Consider the following 16,781-nt stretch of genomic DNA (forward strand, 5'->3'; position numbering starts at 1 on the left):
AAGGGTTATCTGTGAGAAGATAAGACTGCCTCCAAAATGCCCACCCCGTGCTGCTGTTGGTCTGTCCCTTTTACTACTCTTTCTAGCCATTACACGCACGGGGTATGTGTGTCAAACTCACGGTGTCACATTGCTGTCACGTGACATTTTGCCACATTTTCCCATTTGCAGAGCAGAGGTGCGCGTGGCCTGTAATCACAATGCATCTGGCCTGCGGGCCACCAGTGTGACACCCCTGCGTGACTACGGCAATTGTTGGCTATAAAACGTGAGCAGGCAGGCAACCAAGGCTGATAGTGTTGGTATATATGGCAGAGAGGAAAGGAAGTGTACATGTTCTTAAAGCAGCCTGAAGCAGCATAAAGAAGATATATACTGATTTCCAACAGGACTCATAAGTTGTAGTTGGAGGAGCAGAAGAGGTAACAGAGCGGGAAATAATGGAATAGTGAGCAGTGAGGACTAGCCTTTGAGTGCTTGCGTGTGGGGGTTGCCTAAGGATCTGTGTGATTATTTTGGGTCTCTTGGATTTTTGAGCCCACTGACTTGGCTATGTCAGTGGGCTCAGTAAACCTGACTTGGTAAACCTGTGGCACCTGTGTCACAGGTGGCACGCAGAACCCTCTCTGTGGGAACGTGTGCCGTCACCCCAGCTCACGGCGCAGGTGCAGGTGCCTCCCGCCAGTCAGCTGGCCTTCAGTTCTCTGCTGCGTATGCGTGGTGGGGAGGGGTGCATGTGTGGGGCACACATGGGGGGGCATAGACATGCATGGGGGTGCATACTCAAGGGTGGACTTTGCATTTTGGGTATGCGCATGCACGCATTTTGGACACTCAGTGCCCAAAAGGTTCGCCATCACTGCTATAGGTAAACAAACCCATGACAGCGTCCAAAGTCACCTAATCAATTTTACTTGATCCGTAATTTGACATACTTTCCCAAATCCAGCTTTCTCAGGCTCAACATTTTATGCGGAGTTTGACACAGTTTGTAATTTCAGGGGATTCCAAGCAGCTAGACATCAGATTTAAGAAGGGGGAATTAGTGCTGTAAATTGCTAGGAAAGATTGCCATAATGTTAGAAAGCCAGAAACCGCTGTATTGAAGGCAAAAGGGTATTTCATCCAGCATGTCTGTGGCTTTGCAGTACCAATGCAGAAGCTGACGTTGGAGCTTTATATATAAATGAACCTGCAAATTTAATGCATGAACACAAATCTGGAGTTTATTGGCGAATCGCAGGTTCCCCATTCTAAGTGACAAACCTAACAAGCAGAACTATGTACTTCTCCCTTTATCAATGAGTAGCCAAATAGGGCGGCCAAGGGTACCTCTATGTTCTACTGAGAGAGACAACATTCATCTAACCTGCAATTTGTTTTGTTAATGAGCTTTCTAAAGGCAGTGACCAAGGTAATTTTGAAGTTACATGGCATGAAGTTATTTATCCCTAAGAACAGTGTCTTGCCAACTTTAAGACATGTGGATCTCAACTCCCAGAATTCCCTAGCCAGCTTCCACCTCAACTGGGGAATTCTGTGAGTTTAAGTCCACACAATTAGAAGTTGCTATAGTTGAGAAACACTGCCAAATGTAGCCCAATAGGTGAATGGCGAGGTTTAAATTAGAGGGAAATCAACATAACCAACATAGGCTTACTGGTTGTTGTTGCAGCTGTAGCTTCCCTGACTAGCCTACCCACAGATTGGTTAGAAAGATAAAATAACAAGTTGGAATAAAAATAGTTTTATGCTCCTTAGAAGAAGAATGGGCAGAAACCAAACTAGCAATACAAACCAAAATTCAAATCAAATGCTAATGTATAATTTTCATAAAGAGATCCCAACTGGGGTCATGAAAATACAAGGAGTTTATAGAGAAGTTATCTTACCTATAAAAAGTTAGATAATGTAACTGTTCAACCTGAGAGTCAAGTGGGAGTTTGAGAAACCCAAAGATCCAGAATTATTTTTTTTACTCCCTGGAAAAAAAAACCCCACAAAGCATTTACATGGGAGTTTATTTCTATAATAGGAAACAAGATTAAAGAGATTATAGCAAAATCTTTATCCTATAGCTCAATCTTCAACTTGGTCTTTGCCAGATTTATTTGAACTCCAATGGCTATAATTGGAAAAAGCAGGGGGAAGTGGGGGTGTGGGGGGAGATTTAGCCAGCTAACTCAAATAATTCTCTTTCCAATTACAGAATTGCTGAAGAAAATACTTCAGAGTGGTCTGAAGGAGGAAAAGTTAGATCACTGTATTCATTTTCTATTCTAAATTGTTGAATAATTCCCTGAAGAATATGAAAGGATGAAGACAAATGCAGTTGCCACTAATTTTGTCCCTGGAGGAAGAATCCAGCATTTCAATTTAGCTTTGAGAACATAAAGCATATGCAATGCAGGATTAGTATTCAGCCTCACCTCCTTCATAGTTTCAAATGGAATTTTAAAAAAAATCTTTAAAAGTTGCAGATATGTATATAATATGTTCCACTTTCATATTTCCCTGCAAAATTCATCATTTTAAAGCACCCAAGAAAACTGCTTTTCAGATTTTGGAGAATAAATATGCAAAATGCTAATAAAAAAATCACACACTTGAGCATCTTCTCTCCCCTCTAACCCCATTCAATCATCCCATCCTCTCCCCAAATTTCACTCCAGGGCAAAGTTTTCAACCTTGGCATTTTTAAGAGGCACGGCTGGCTAGGGAATTCTGGGAATTGAAATCCACACATCTTAAAATTGCTCAGGTTGAGAAACACTGCACCAGTACTCCAGCGTATTAAAATGCATCTATTTTCAGAACTGCTAAGATATATTTAAACCATCTTGGCCATGTTAAAAATATGTCTGGCTTAACTATATTGTAAAAAGTAAAGCTTAAGGAATCTACTTTCCTTGCAATGCATTCACTGGTTTTGGCATTTTGATTACTCTACGAGTAAGTAATAATTAGTTCTTTTGCGGTGTCTCAGTAGTGGAACTCAAAGAAAAAGGAGTCTCAAGAGAGGAATGAATTAGTTCAGTCAACCAGCACAGAAATTTATGCTTAGCGTCCACAATCCCAGGAGTTTTCACTATTTCCCAGCCCAGGGGAGACAGAATAGTTTCCAAAATCCTCAGAAAAACTGGGTGAGAAAAAAACAACAACCAGGAGTTACCTACAGAAACTAGAAGCACCACCCTTAGTTTTTTAACAAAACAACACAAAAATAAACTCTTTGAATACTGTTTTTTAAAGGCAGCATCAAAAACCTCTGAAATATATGATTGAGCTTGGAAGAAAACTAGAGCAAGCAGGTTTGGGTAAGAGAACTGGGAAATAAAATTCCCACCTTAACTGGAAGCTCCAGAAAGAAATAAAGTGTAATAGTTTTGTCCTCCCACAAAAAAATAAAATAAAATCCTAGTAATATACTTTTTTTTTCTTTTTAAAGGAGATCTTGACAGATGCAAGCCCAACATACCAAATGGAAACTAGATTGAGGAAAATGATCCCCTTACATAGGAGTTGCCAATCTTTAACAGGCTGAAGCTGACCCAGGAGAGGGTCTTGGCACCACAGCTTTTCACTTGTGGTCCCCTCAATAGCTCTCACCATACTGACATATATGACATCGTCCGAGACATACAGTGAATTAATGAAATTTCTCATTGGGGATTTCTGATTCAACAGTGGCTTTTGTAAATAGTCCAATAACCCGCACTAGAAGCTCCCTCTGTCTTTCAAATAGAGTGCTTCCTATTTCCTCTCCACCCCTTCCAAGTTCCCAGTGTCTCTTGCAAAAAAAGACGCCCTCCTCTGTCTCGTACATCTTACACATACCTTGTTGCACATCAAGAAACAGTCCTGGCTGGCTTTTGCACTTACCAGGATACTTACTCCAGGCTACTGAAGCAGTGAAGGGCATTCAGCGGATCTAAACTAGCGAGCTGGAAAGCCTGCGTTTTCTTGGCTGCATTGCATTTCCGATTTTTTTTTTTTGGGGGGGGGGAGGAGAAGAAACTGCAGGGCCAAACCTCTGTATGCATGGCACAAAGAGCCCTAAACAGATCTCACGGACCGCAGAGAGACATCTGGGCGTCACTTCAATCCAAATCCCAGCAAGAAAAGAAATGCAACTGTAGTGGTCTCTCTCTCTCTGTCTCTCTCTCTCCCCTTTTTTCCCCCTTCCTCTCAAGAACAAATGATATCCTGCCGCAGAAGCGAAGAAATCTGAGATTTCGCCCTTCTGCAACAGCCTCCCTCGGGATCCCGCTCCTGTGCTATAGATGCATCCCGTCCAACAGTGCAACTTCACAGCCCAGTTCCCCAAATCCAGTTTCGGGGCGACCTGTTCAGAGACAAACCACTTCTCCTTTCCCCCCCGCCCCACAGACCGTCTTCCCCGCTGCTTCCTCACCCCCCACCCCCTCGCAAAGCCCTCTACAGCGCTGCCAGCCTTCCAAGCCTACCCACCACGTCGTTCTCTCCCGCAAATCCTACACGCGCCCGACAGTCCTCCATCCACACGTTCCTTGCCGGCTCCGGGCGGGAGAGCTTTGGAAACGTGCGGCTGCCTCCTCTCTTTCGAAACTACAGGGCTCAGAAGTCGGGGCAGCTCCCGGGCTCCCTTGAAGAGCTCCTGCTGCAGCAGCTCCCCTGCTAGCGCTCCGCTTCAGACACCCGACATTTTCCAAAGCGCTCGCCCTCTTCCCACCCGCCCGCCTCCTTTTAAGCTACCCACCCCACCCCAAGTAACCCCTTCCTCAGCTTCTCCGCCAGCGCTTTTAAACTTCGCTTCCTCCCCCCCCCGTCCGTTCCTCCAGCCCCTAAAAAGTGGGGGTGGGCGGTGGGGCTGGGAACCGAGCCTGAGCTCGCCTACGCCACGGAACCCCCCCCCCGCCCTCCCTGGTACCTTTGGCGCATCCTCCCGCGACACGGCCCGGCTCGGGGCCTGCTATTGTTGGGTGGTGTGAAGGCGGAGGCAGAAGGAAACTCACGGCTCGGAGCTCCGCCTTATCCGTCTCCCCACCTCAGCGCGGCCCATCTCGCCCCAGACCCTCCGCCCCCCACCCATCCTTTTCGCAGCCCATCTGGCTGAAGGGGGATTTCCACTACTGAGGGAAGAGAAGGGGGGAAAAAAAGGGGGGGGGAAATCTATCCAAGCAGCGTTGCCGAGAGAGCTGCAAAGCGGGGTGGGGTGGATAAACGCAGCCGCTTTCAGAATTAAGGATGATTATGCTCATAATAAATACATGTGTAGCGGGGAAACATGCAGGATTCCACACAAATCAGATTGTCAAGTAGAGCGGCAGTTAATCCAGATATTTCCACCCACCCACCCGCATACATATATACTTATTTCTGTTCAGGTTTGTATCTTTTTGAGAACAAACTCCTGTGAGGAGTTGCTGGTATGCTCAAAGGGCAACATCCCCCCCAATTCTAGCAAATAGTTCGTAAGGTGAATTTCTGGGGGACCCTCACTATGCGTCTCCCCCAACCAAATAAGATAATCAGCAAAAATGGCTGATATCTTAGGGAAGAGGACATCTAACTGAGGTCCCCAAGGTCACGTTTTCCATTCTTAGTCCTGTGACCTGTTTGGCAATAGCCTCAAAGCTTGAAAAAAAATGAACCCATTTTATCCTTATGCAGTCTGCTCTTTAATCTCAAGGACACTCTGGAATCAGGGGCCCTCAAATGAGAGGAATGAAAAGCCCCAGTTTCCCTTCTCAACAGTTTCCCTTCATTGGAAATTTTCTGTTCTTGCTCTTAGGCTGTGGATTTCAACAATTTCTACTGTGCGGGTAGAGATGATCCTGCTCAATTTTTTGCTTTTAGTTGTTATAGCTGCCCATCTTATGCAACATAACCTTGGGCGGCTTGCAAACAGCAGTAAAAGCATTAAGCACAATAAAAGCATAAAAACCATTACAGCAAACTCTTGGCATCCACAACTACCATACCTCCTTCCCCCCCCAAAAAAAACCCTTTTCAGCTTTACCCTGCACCAATGTTTATGAGAAAAGTTAGGTTTTTGTGGCTTTGTAGCCACTGTTTGCTAAGAGGGATTCAAGCAGGAATTTGGAGAGACAGTTCTAAAGAAAGTCACGAATGAGTGAGAGATCTTTAATCCTCCTACACTTTTGCAGCTGCAACTCCCTTTTCCAGAACTATTTGGTGACCATGATGGGAAGGTGTCAAAGATACTTCCATGTAAAGGGCAGTGGCACTTCTCTTAGCAACCGTTTGGAAACAATTTGCTCATTCCTAACTTCCCAGATCCATGTACATGCTATGACTCCAGGTTCAAAGCAACTATTCCCTTTTTGTTATTGATTCTGTCCCCCTTGTCAAAGTATGGATGCTAGCATTTTATAAATCTGATGCTGGCAACCATGCCTAATTCTGATTTTCTTTCTTAATACAGATATAGCAGAGTAATTAAAATGGAATAGGGTAATGAAACAAGTACAAGATTAATCTGCTGTCTACAGTACAAGACAATATTATTAGGTACTGAGAAAAATAGAATCACTACTCTTTAAGTTACTAAAACACAAACTTCTTACAGTTATGTAATGAAAAAGTGCAATAGTACACACATCTTGCACCTGGTTCATCCATTTAATGAGCCACATTAAAGCAATTGTGTTATGTGAAACCATAATTTGTTAAAGGTATAAACTACAGATCATGCTTCTCTTGAGTTATTCAGTCTACAAGTAGTCACTGCACTTTATATCATAGACAGGTGCTTTAAAGTTTCACCATTTGAAAAGTTCTGATGGCAGAATTGTAGCTATAGCAGTTGTATCATGCAAACACAACCAGAGTGGCCTGGTTCACAGGTAACATTAGAATAGAATAGAATAGAATAGAATAGAATAGAATAGAATAGAATAGAATAGAATAGAATAGAATAGAATAGAATAGAATTCTTTATTGGCCAAGTGTGGTTGGACACACAAGGAATTTGTCTTGGTGCAAATGCTCTCTCAGTATACATAAAAGATATATTTGTCAAGAGTCAAGAATCATAAGGTACAACACTTAGTGATAGTCATAAGTCATTAAATAAGAAACCATAGTTGAGTCCATAAATTATGCAGAACCAAATCGTAGCAAACTACATTATAGCTTACTGTAATCCGGGCAATGCATTTTTGTGCCCATTCATGAAAGAATATAAGGTGGCAGCAGTTAATTACAATGTATGAACTCAATTAAAACTATTTCTTACTGAAACTCTCTAAAGCAGGGGTGTCAAACTTGTGATGTCAAGTCATCATGTGACATATCCTGACTTTCCCCCCTTCGCTAAACAGGATGGGCGTGGCCAGTGTGTGATGCATTCGGTCAGTGGGCCACGAGTTTGATACCCCTGCTCTAAAGTATATACCAAGCACATTAGACTACATAAAAATATCTCCAATAATTTATACTTTTTGCATAGGAGATAGAATAATTGACTATTTTCTAAAGCATTTTTCACCTTAGACCAGAAGAAGGCAAAATGTCTTTCAAAACAGTTTCTCTCTCATTAAAAATTGCTCTTTTCAAAAATATCCACCCAAAACACCACTTAATTTTTTAAAATAAAAGACTATTTTAGCCCAATTAAATTGTTTTCTATTTCATCAATAATTTTAAATACCTAAAAATATCGACAGCTGAAAAAAGGGAGTGACATATACTGGACAAGATGTTGGACTCAAACCAAGGGGGTTCAAATTCAAGTCCCTACTCAGTTGGATAAGCGGGTCATTGGTCTCTTGCTGCCAAGTATACAGGTAATCCTTGACATACAACCAATCATTTACTAACCGTTCAAAGTTACAATGGCACTGAAAAAAATGTGACTTGCAACCAAGTTCTTGCCCTTACAACCAACACAGCACCGTCACAATCACATGATCAAAATTTGGTTGCTTTTCATTCAGCATTTATTTATAATGGTTGCAGCCACTTAACAATGCTGACAATGGAAATTCTGGTCTCAGTTATAATCATAAAGCAAGGAATACCTGTACCAGTTAAAATGGTTGCTCTGGCATCAAACCTATGCAGGCTGCCATGTTAAGCAATCAATAGAAATGCAGGAGAGCAATGCAATCAAATACAGTATCTATCTTGTAGATACAGTGAAATAATGAAATGGTATTACAGCTTTAATTTGAAAATCCCACTTTCGGAAAATTCCGACCAAGCTGTCTATTTAGAGCAATTGAACAGAGACTTAATTTTCACTATTTTACCTAAATTGTAATTCAGATATTTCCCTGCACTGATGAGAATTCTTGGCTTCTTTGCAGCTTTATACAAGTATCCTAAATCAAGCTATCATCTTCAGCCCTTGAATTTTAATGCTATTTAATGTAAAAAAAAATTGAAGCAGAAATATGGTTGATCTGGAGAATTTACTACAGGAAATAATCATAATAATTTATTAGGCTAATACTGAAAATAACATGCAAACCTTCAAGCAAATATAATTAGCTTTTAGGGGGGGAAATTAAAAACGGTAAATACCATTTATTAAAACAGCTTAGTTTTAACTAATTTGCTTTGAGATGACATTTATTTATTTAAAAGATTTATATGGCTGCCCATCTTGCAAAACCCAACTCTGGGCAGTTCACAACAATAAAATGAAACGAAGTAAAAGAAAAAGAAAAGAAAAAAACAGGAGCCTGACTAATCATCTCCAATCCATCAATCTATATAATGCTTTAGTCTTACACTACCCCAGTCCCTGGGGGAAAAACCAGCCCTTTATGGCTTTTCAGAAGGCTAAAAGCAAGGAGTCTGCTAGATCCCAGGGAGAAACGTGTTTCATGGAGCAGTACTGCTATACAAAAGGCACACTTCCTAGGTCTCATTAAATAGCAATACTTAAAGGGATGGGACTCAGGGGTATGCATATACTGCCTGGCCTAGTGGAGCAAGCAAACACCTTCAAGTGAGGCAGTCCCACAAATAACTTGGCTTACTGCCAGGTAGGGCTATAAAGGTGGTAACTAGCACCTTAAATTGTGTCCAGAAAGAAACTGGGAGCCAGTGCAGCTTTCATAGCAGGTGTGTATCATGAGTAAACCAAGAAGTGCCCAGCACTGTGTGAGTTGCAGCATTCTGCACCACTTGCAATTTCCTGGTGCTCTTCAAGGATGGACAGCCCCATGTAGGCCACACTGCATTTCCAAGAGGAAGTAACCAAAGCATGAATGAACGTGAGCAAGGCCTCACAGTCCAGGAGTGGTACAATTGGCGCACAATTGTATCTCTTCAAAGCTCCCTAAACGTGACTGCCACCTGCTCTTTGAACAGAAGCCACAAATTTAGGAGGACCTCCAAATTGCATGCCAGCTCTGGCTGGTTTTCAGGTAGATATTTAAAGAGGAACAGTGAGACACCCCAGCCTTGAGGTGTTCTACGTTGTGAGGAGCTAAAGCTAGATCCATACGAACACTGACTGGAACTAGCTATTGAGAAAAGAGAAAAACCACTCCAAAACAGTGCCTCCCCTCTCTCGATCCCTGAAACTGGTCCATGGTTGATGGTATTGAAACCCACTGAGAGATCCGGGAGGATCAAGACAGTAATACCACCTCTTTCCTGATCCCTCCAGAGGAATAAAATAACAATAATGCTGTTTCCTTTCAATATCCCCACCTGAACCCAGGATGCAAAAGATGCAAATAATCCATTTCATCTACAGGCCTCTGCAACTGAGACAAGAGATATATAAGGTAAAACATTGGTGAGGATGCCTGAGATTTTCTAGCTATTAACAGCATTAACAAAAGCTTAAGCAACTCCAGAACATTATAGACACCATAATATTTTTAACTGGGGATGACACAGAGTTTGGGAATAAATCATGTCTACACATGTTACATTTCTAGACATTTTGTTCTTTAAACATTCACACCTAGCCTGTTTGATGCACTGCATAGAGAGCTGAAACAGGCAAATTTTAGGAGCTCTTTCAGTCTAAAAGAGGGATCTTTTGTGTATACTTAACAGATGCATAGGTGTACTAGCTTACGACTATCATTTCACGCCCCCCAAAAACATTGAATATCCTGTCAGAGAAACACCATCATATCGTATGCTATCTTATTGTATTTAGCATTTTCCAAAATAGATAGATTATACTAGGTAAGGACTCTGCCTAATACAGTTCTTAAAGATCTCACCAGGATTCTTTTATTTAGATTAAAATTGATGTTAGAAAAGTAAGCATTCTTTATTTATTTAAATAGGATGAATACTTTTAAACTTTACCAGATCTCATCTTTTAGCTTTACAATTGCTTTCACCAATAATATGGCCATCCAACAAGTTCGTTGTAAGATTATTAGATGTCATCTAGATCTAGAGATGGAAGAAACAAGGTTCCTAGCGTGTTGGTGGAATAAAATACAGACTGTCTAATAATACTCTTTTGTTTACCTGTTGCAATGTTAATGTTTACCTCTTATGGGAAAGCAACACTGCTTGCTAACCATACTGCCATCTGTTGAGTTTGAGTACATGAGCAACAATGACACCGTTAAGCCTCGGCTTCCACATAGACACCTTTTCCAACAGTGTCTTCCTACACCAACTGCTCTTTTTTTCCTGAGGTACATGAGAACCTTTTCTTCGCCTGTTTCTTTAATCTTTTTTTTTTTAAAGCACGTAGCAAATTCTCCACCTGCTGCATCTTCTGGTCTGAAGGACCCAGTGGCCTTTTCCTCTTCTTTAAAAGAGAAAGCTTAAGATGGTGATTTTCAAGTTCTACTTTCAGGGAGTGCATTTCACATCAATTTACTGGCCACAGAACCAGGACGAATGGTAAGGAGCAGGCGAGGAGTGTTCTTTAAAAATTCATATTAAGATACGGAGGGGTGGGGTTCCTTATGATTTCATACAGCAGGAATTGAATAGCAAGGGATAAACATTGAAAGGTCAGCTTTTAAAGATTTCTTCAGAGAGAAATTGCAAGAGGAGCAAAGAAAAAAATTGCTGAATTAGGAGAATTCATCATTTCAAACCTGCACTTCTCAGAACATTCCCATATGTTAGAGAACACTACGGGGAAAATTTAGGGGCATACAGATTGAAGGTAGGCAGAGGTGTACCAGTAAGTGTTGCTGCTAGGATACAACCCCCTAGATTGGTTAGCAAACTCTGAAGAGCTCTTGGAAGAATTACACTGATTTATTTTCTGCTGTCCCAAGCACAGTCATTCTTTCCATGTCATGCTGAGCCAGACATGCTGATTCAAAATTAGGCTGGAATTTTGTTTGAGGTGGAATCTGGGGTTGGTTTTGTTTTGTTCCTCAAGCCGTATTCTTAGGAGGCTTACTTCAAGCATTGGGTCAGATAAACTCTCAAGAGACACACTATCCTGGAGATTAACACGGAACATCCATCCTCTCCATCGTTCCAGTCCTCCTTACAATGTCAGGCAGGGAAACAGAATATAGGTACACACACACACACACACACACACACACACAGAGTTTCATTTTCAACCCTCTGGACACAACCACAGGAGCATTCAGAAAACGAACGATGTCCCCTTTGCAGCCTGCAGCTATTCCAGAAACGGATTAAACAAGATTTCCAGAAATACATGAACCCCAATGTCCTTCCTGATTCTGGGTTGAATCACCATCGCTGTCCATAAAAAGAGCAACTTTCCTATATTACTTTAGATTGCTCATGGTATTTTGGAGAAGTCATTTGCCTCATTCGAATTAGGAGATATCTGCTAGTTCCCTTTATGCCTCCTAATTGAAACCAAGACACTGTAAAACAGAGGAAAGGGAGAAAATGACCGCCCCAGCAGGAAAGGTAAAAACTCCCTTTATTAGTTTCCCTAGAAACAATATTGAAGCAGTTTGCCACTGCCATCTTCAAATAGGTTTTATCACCTTCCGAGAATAACTTATAGCCTTAGTATTCCCTAAAGATCCCCCACAAAAATAGAAAAATCTGTTATCAGTGTGGCTCTGCTTCTATGGTGACTTGGCGCTCTGCTGATGTTCTGAGCTTCAGCCCAGTGAGCAGGAGTCATATCAAGAGAGAGTGGGAGGCAAAAAGGCAATGTTTATGAACAGGTTCTTTCTTTGGACTCTGTAACATAATAAGGAGCAAGATGGCATTCATCTCAGCCAACCTTATTTTCAGACATGATGAAAAAACACAAAGCGTAGCCACCACTCTCCACAAAGAGAGGCCCCGATGTTCCCCCATCTCTTGAATTTCAGTTGTGGGAAGCTACCTACAACTGAGTACCAAGAGACGTATAATATCCTAATCAAGGAACAACCAGAGTCAAACAATCAACAGACAAGCAATCAAACAGAAAACACCCTAATCAAGGAGCTACACCAAGGAAAAAAAACAACCCCACCACCATCATCACCAGGGGCAGGGCAAGCTACTGTTAAAAAAAGGAGCAAATTCCACACTCACTACCACAGATGATGTTACCTAGTTGGGCAATTCAATGTCTGAAAACAGCCAAGCTTAAAGAGCACCAAGGATGCCAAAGCTGCTCTCCCTTTTGCTTATAGATTTTTTTAAAAAAAATATCCACGTGGACTGACAAGATGGGAGCCAGAGAATTTAAAGAAATGCTAGGCAGGCTGGGCGGTGGGAAGGAGCAAAGGGATTAGATCCAGACGAGTTTGTTGCTTTTAGAATGATTCAGACTATCATTCCACCCTTCTCAAGCTCCAAAGAAAAACATTTATTAATATGTAGAAAGGATATGGATAGATAAAGGGGAGATAAAACAAGCACATGATAGAATAAGGCCAAATGTATAGTGAGAAAGGAGCTTTGACCAGCGTGATTTTCTGTCGTCACCCAAATTTTGAATTATATCCAAAGTATCATGCACTTAGGTCTTCTGTGGGATACAGCGCATGGGTTTTGTTGCCACAAGCTTGGCAACTGAAAAAAATCAAGCATGTTCTGCAAGTGAAGCATAATATACACACACATCTTCAAGTACCTAATCCAGATAATTTGAACCAGAATCAGTGCAGAAATAGGCCCAGGGGAGAAAAGAGTGAGAGAAAGAATAAAGAATGAACATTGCACGGCTGGAAGTGCTGCGTCTGAGTTGAAGTCTGAACAAAGGGCCAAGCGGAATCCTTTTTGACTAATCCTTTCATTTAAGTATAAGTCATCAAGAATTTGCTCTCTTCGGTAAGATTTTGGGTTGTTTTTGAAACAGACACCCTACTATTTGAAAATGAGCTCCCAATACACACGCACACCTTCCCCACAGACATTCAGAGCAGAGGCCAAATCCTACCCATGCAAGGGGCCATAGAGAATTAAATGTCCTACTCTCCAAGTCCTGACATGGAATTATATAGTGTCTGCATACAGAACCCAGCCTTATGCATACAGATTGGAACAAATATATGGCCCTGCTCCTTTCACTGATAACAAATGCACACAAGGAGGACACAGCTCTGGGATTTAGGCTATTCTCTATGGCAGTAGCCCCCAACCTTTTCAGCTCTGCAGACCAGCAGTGGCGGTAGCAGCCGTGTGGCGGGGAAGGGATAGTTTCGTGCACATAAAGGCTTATATAAATGGAGCGCTTTGTAGAATCTTCTTCAATCTTTCTGCTAGAATGGCGGCGAAGAGTTCGTAATCTTTATTTAATAATGAAAATGGTCTATAATTCTTTGCCTTTGTAACATCTTGACCCTCTTTTGGGAGCAACAGAATATTGACTTCTTTCCACATCTGGGGTGAATTTCCCTCCTGTAGTGTAGCATTCATGGTGTCCTTGAAGTTGGTTGAAGAAGTTCATCCTTGAAGCACTTATAATATTGGTTGTGGGCCTGGGGCTTTGCCTGGTCTCATTTTTTAAAAAATAGCTTCTGATATCTCAAAGGCAGTTATCAGATCATTCATAAGTTCATGCGCTCTCACCTGCCACTAGCGCCACCCAGTTCCAAATGGGCTACAGCCCAATACCGGGCTGCAGATCAGGGATTGGGGACCCCTGCTCTGTGGTTTTGTATCATCTAAGGCAGAGGTCTCCAGACTTGGCAACTTTAAGACTTGTGGACTTCAATTCCCAGAATTATGAGAGTTGAAGTCCACAAGTCTTAAAGTTGCCAAGTCTTGGGACCCCTGATCTAAGGCATATGATCAGATTCTTTGAATAAAATGTCTGGTAGGCCACCTTAGAGGCTTCAGAGATAAGGATTGGGTTCATGCCATCCTTTGCTTAACCATAGCTTGGTGAGCAGCTTGGTTCACCCTTGCTATTTGCAAGCCACTTTATATCACTGGAAATGGAGCGGCTTAAAAGCCAAAAATCAACAAATAGAACCCCAAACCATATCTCGGTTCAGCCTTTTTCCATATCATTCACTATTTCTCCATTGCAAAGCTTTAAAAAGCTTTCAAGAAACGTTCAAGACAAATAAAAATGGCGGCACCGTTTGGCTCTTATGTAGAGGCCCACATTGCCATTGCAACTTCAGCGTGCAAATTCATACGCTTCTGTCAAGCACATGATACACGTAAGGTAAATGAATTGTTAGCCTGTTTCTCAGATGCTGAGAAACACAGTCCTTCGTCTAGGAGAGTGGATGCGCCAGCCTTGCATAGCACTCAGCAAAATCCCCCGAGGACACAAAGAATCCTCTCATGTCATTTCACATCCTGACATGTTCTGGTGTGAATCATAAATATGTTTTTCGTAAATCCTCAGTTCCACTCCTATCATGTATTCGTACATCTTTTTGCTGAAGGCTTACTTGTGCCATAGTTTGCTGTGAAAAGCCATTACTCAGAATCGTTCCATCAAGGTAAGAAATGCCGTGCTGATTCAGACCATCAGCTGTCTCACTCAGCAGCTTTTTCCTTTCCTGCAGACAGTTTTGTTCTCAGTTTACCCCAGCAGTGGTTAGTTAGTGGCTTTCATTTTGCTCAGCCCTCTCCAGGCAGCTTGATTGGCTGCTGCCTGCCTGCTGCTGCCCATCAGAATGTCCCAAGGTGATGAATTTTGCAGGTTTCTGCAGTTCTCTCTCTTTCGTCCTACAAGGTGCTACATTCCAAGTACATGTCATTGAAGAGCCAAAAGCATTTTTTTTTCAAATAGTAATGAATGATTTTATGTAATAATTAAGCAGTAAAAAGCAAGGGCAGGAGGATTATATGCTCTTACTGTTTTCTACCAAACAGTTTACAATTTTGGAAAAATTAGCAGGAAGTTAAAAACCAAACCCAATAAAAGAGAACAGCTTTATTTATTTCAAAGACTGGGTCCCACCTATAGAAAGTTAAGATGGATCCCGTCCCTCTCAAGGCACTTGGAATGGAGCAATCAGCCCCAAGTTCAAACAATACAATTGTGTCAAGATGTGAAGTAAAACAAAAGCATATGTTCCTGTCCTCCGAAGACCTAGCCACAACTACTACAGTGGAGCAAAAATAGCAGCAGAGCCTCAGGCTGGCATGCATCTGTTTATTTATAGCTGCAACTGGTCACAATGCCGTGTCTCCAACACCGAGCAGAAAGGGGAAAATTGCAGGCAAGGAATGAGTGTGTGTCTCCCACACCCAAGGCCCTTAATCATTTTATTCTCTCATGATTATCCACCTATCACTCTGGGTAAAAGCAGGGGATAAGAAACTTGATGTCTAGCTTTTTTTATGGCATTTTCACACAGTCAAAGGCTCTTATGTGCAATATCCCACCGGATCCCTGTTATCTCTATATTAAAGAGGAATTTGGGAAGCAGCCAAGAACAGGGGCTTGACAAAGACTATACAGCAAGTGCATTGCAGGAGCGGAACATATCTTCTCTCTGTTGGTCCTTAAACCTCCTCCATTTCACCACTAATGTGAAAGGATAAGCAATCTGTACCACATTTGATGATCAGCTTTACGATTTATTTAATCGCCAGTTTTATCCTGCCTTTCCTCCAAAGAGCTCAAGTTAACCTACATCTGCCTTGTCCTTCCCCCTACCCCATCCCTTCCTCTAGATAGAAGGCAAGATTAATCTTTTATCTGAACCACATTGGAGAATCAGTTGAATTCCTGGACATTCTGGATCAACCAGGAATTGAACTCGGATATCCCCTTTTTTTGTAAGGCTTTGAAGACCCAGACCTTCCCAGGCACTGGACCAGGAGGTAGCTGAGGTGGTTGAGCCTGTTGTAGTGGCTTATGTGACCGCCTACAGAGGTGATTAGTTATCGATACAGCATCTGCCTCTGTAATATGTGTGTGTGAGAGAGTGCACAGGCCTAGCTTCTTGTTTTAAAGAGATGAAGGTTGCAGGACTCTATGTACAGATTCTCTCTTTTGATAGCTGTAAGATATACTGTTAAGTCCTTGACTTAACAGCAGTTCATTTTGTGACTGTTCAAAGCTACACTGAATGGCATTGAAAAAAAAGTGACTTATGACCATGTTCCACATGACTGCTGCAGCATCCTCGTTTTACATGATCAAAATTCAGATGTTTGGCAACTGATTCATATTTATGACAGGTGCAGTGCTCCGGGGTCATGCAAGCAAGCTTTTGTGACCCTTTTGACAAGCAAAATCAATGGGGAAGCCAGATTCACTTAACAACCATCGTACGAAGTTAACAACTGCAGTGAATCTCTTGACAAACTGTGGCAAGAAAGGTCATAAAATGGGGCAAAATTCACTTAACAAATGTCTCACTTAGCAACATAAATTTTAGGCTCAATTGTGATCGAAAGTCAAGGACCCATCTGTATTTTTCTTCTTTTTGTTT

The 16,781-nt window shown here is 41.9% G+C and overlaps 1 protein-coding gene across 3 annotated transcripts in view; it reads right to left on the reverse strand.

The window, feature by feature from the left end:
• Positions 1 to 16,781, reverse strand: part of NCKAP5L (NCK associated protein 5 like) — a 51,746-nt gene that overhangs the window by 19,042 nt on the left and 15,923 nt on the right. The window contains exon 1 of one of the 3 annotated variants that reach the window (XM_026714800.2): positions 4,910 to 4,990. The exons of 1 other annotated variant lie outside the window; for it this stretch is intronic. The gene's annotated coding sequence lies outside the window, so the exon portion shown is untranslated. Of the gene's footprint in view, positions 1 to 3,882; positions 3,977 to 4,909; positions 4,991 to 16,781 lie in introns of those variants that run through there. One more of the 3 variants, XM_087925282.1, reaches the window with a different exon arrangement.

Source organism: Pseudonaja textilis, chromosome 2 (assembly GCF_049901715.1).
Source record: "Pseudonaja textilis isolate UNSWEBS1 chromosome 2, rPseTex1.2, whole genome shotgun sequence".
NCBI lineage: Eukaryota > Metazoa > Chordata > Lepidosauria > Squamata > Elapidae > Pseudonaja > Pseudonaja textilis.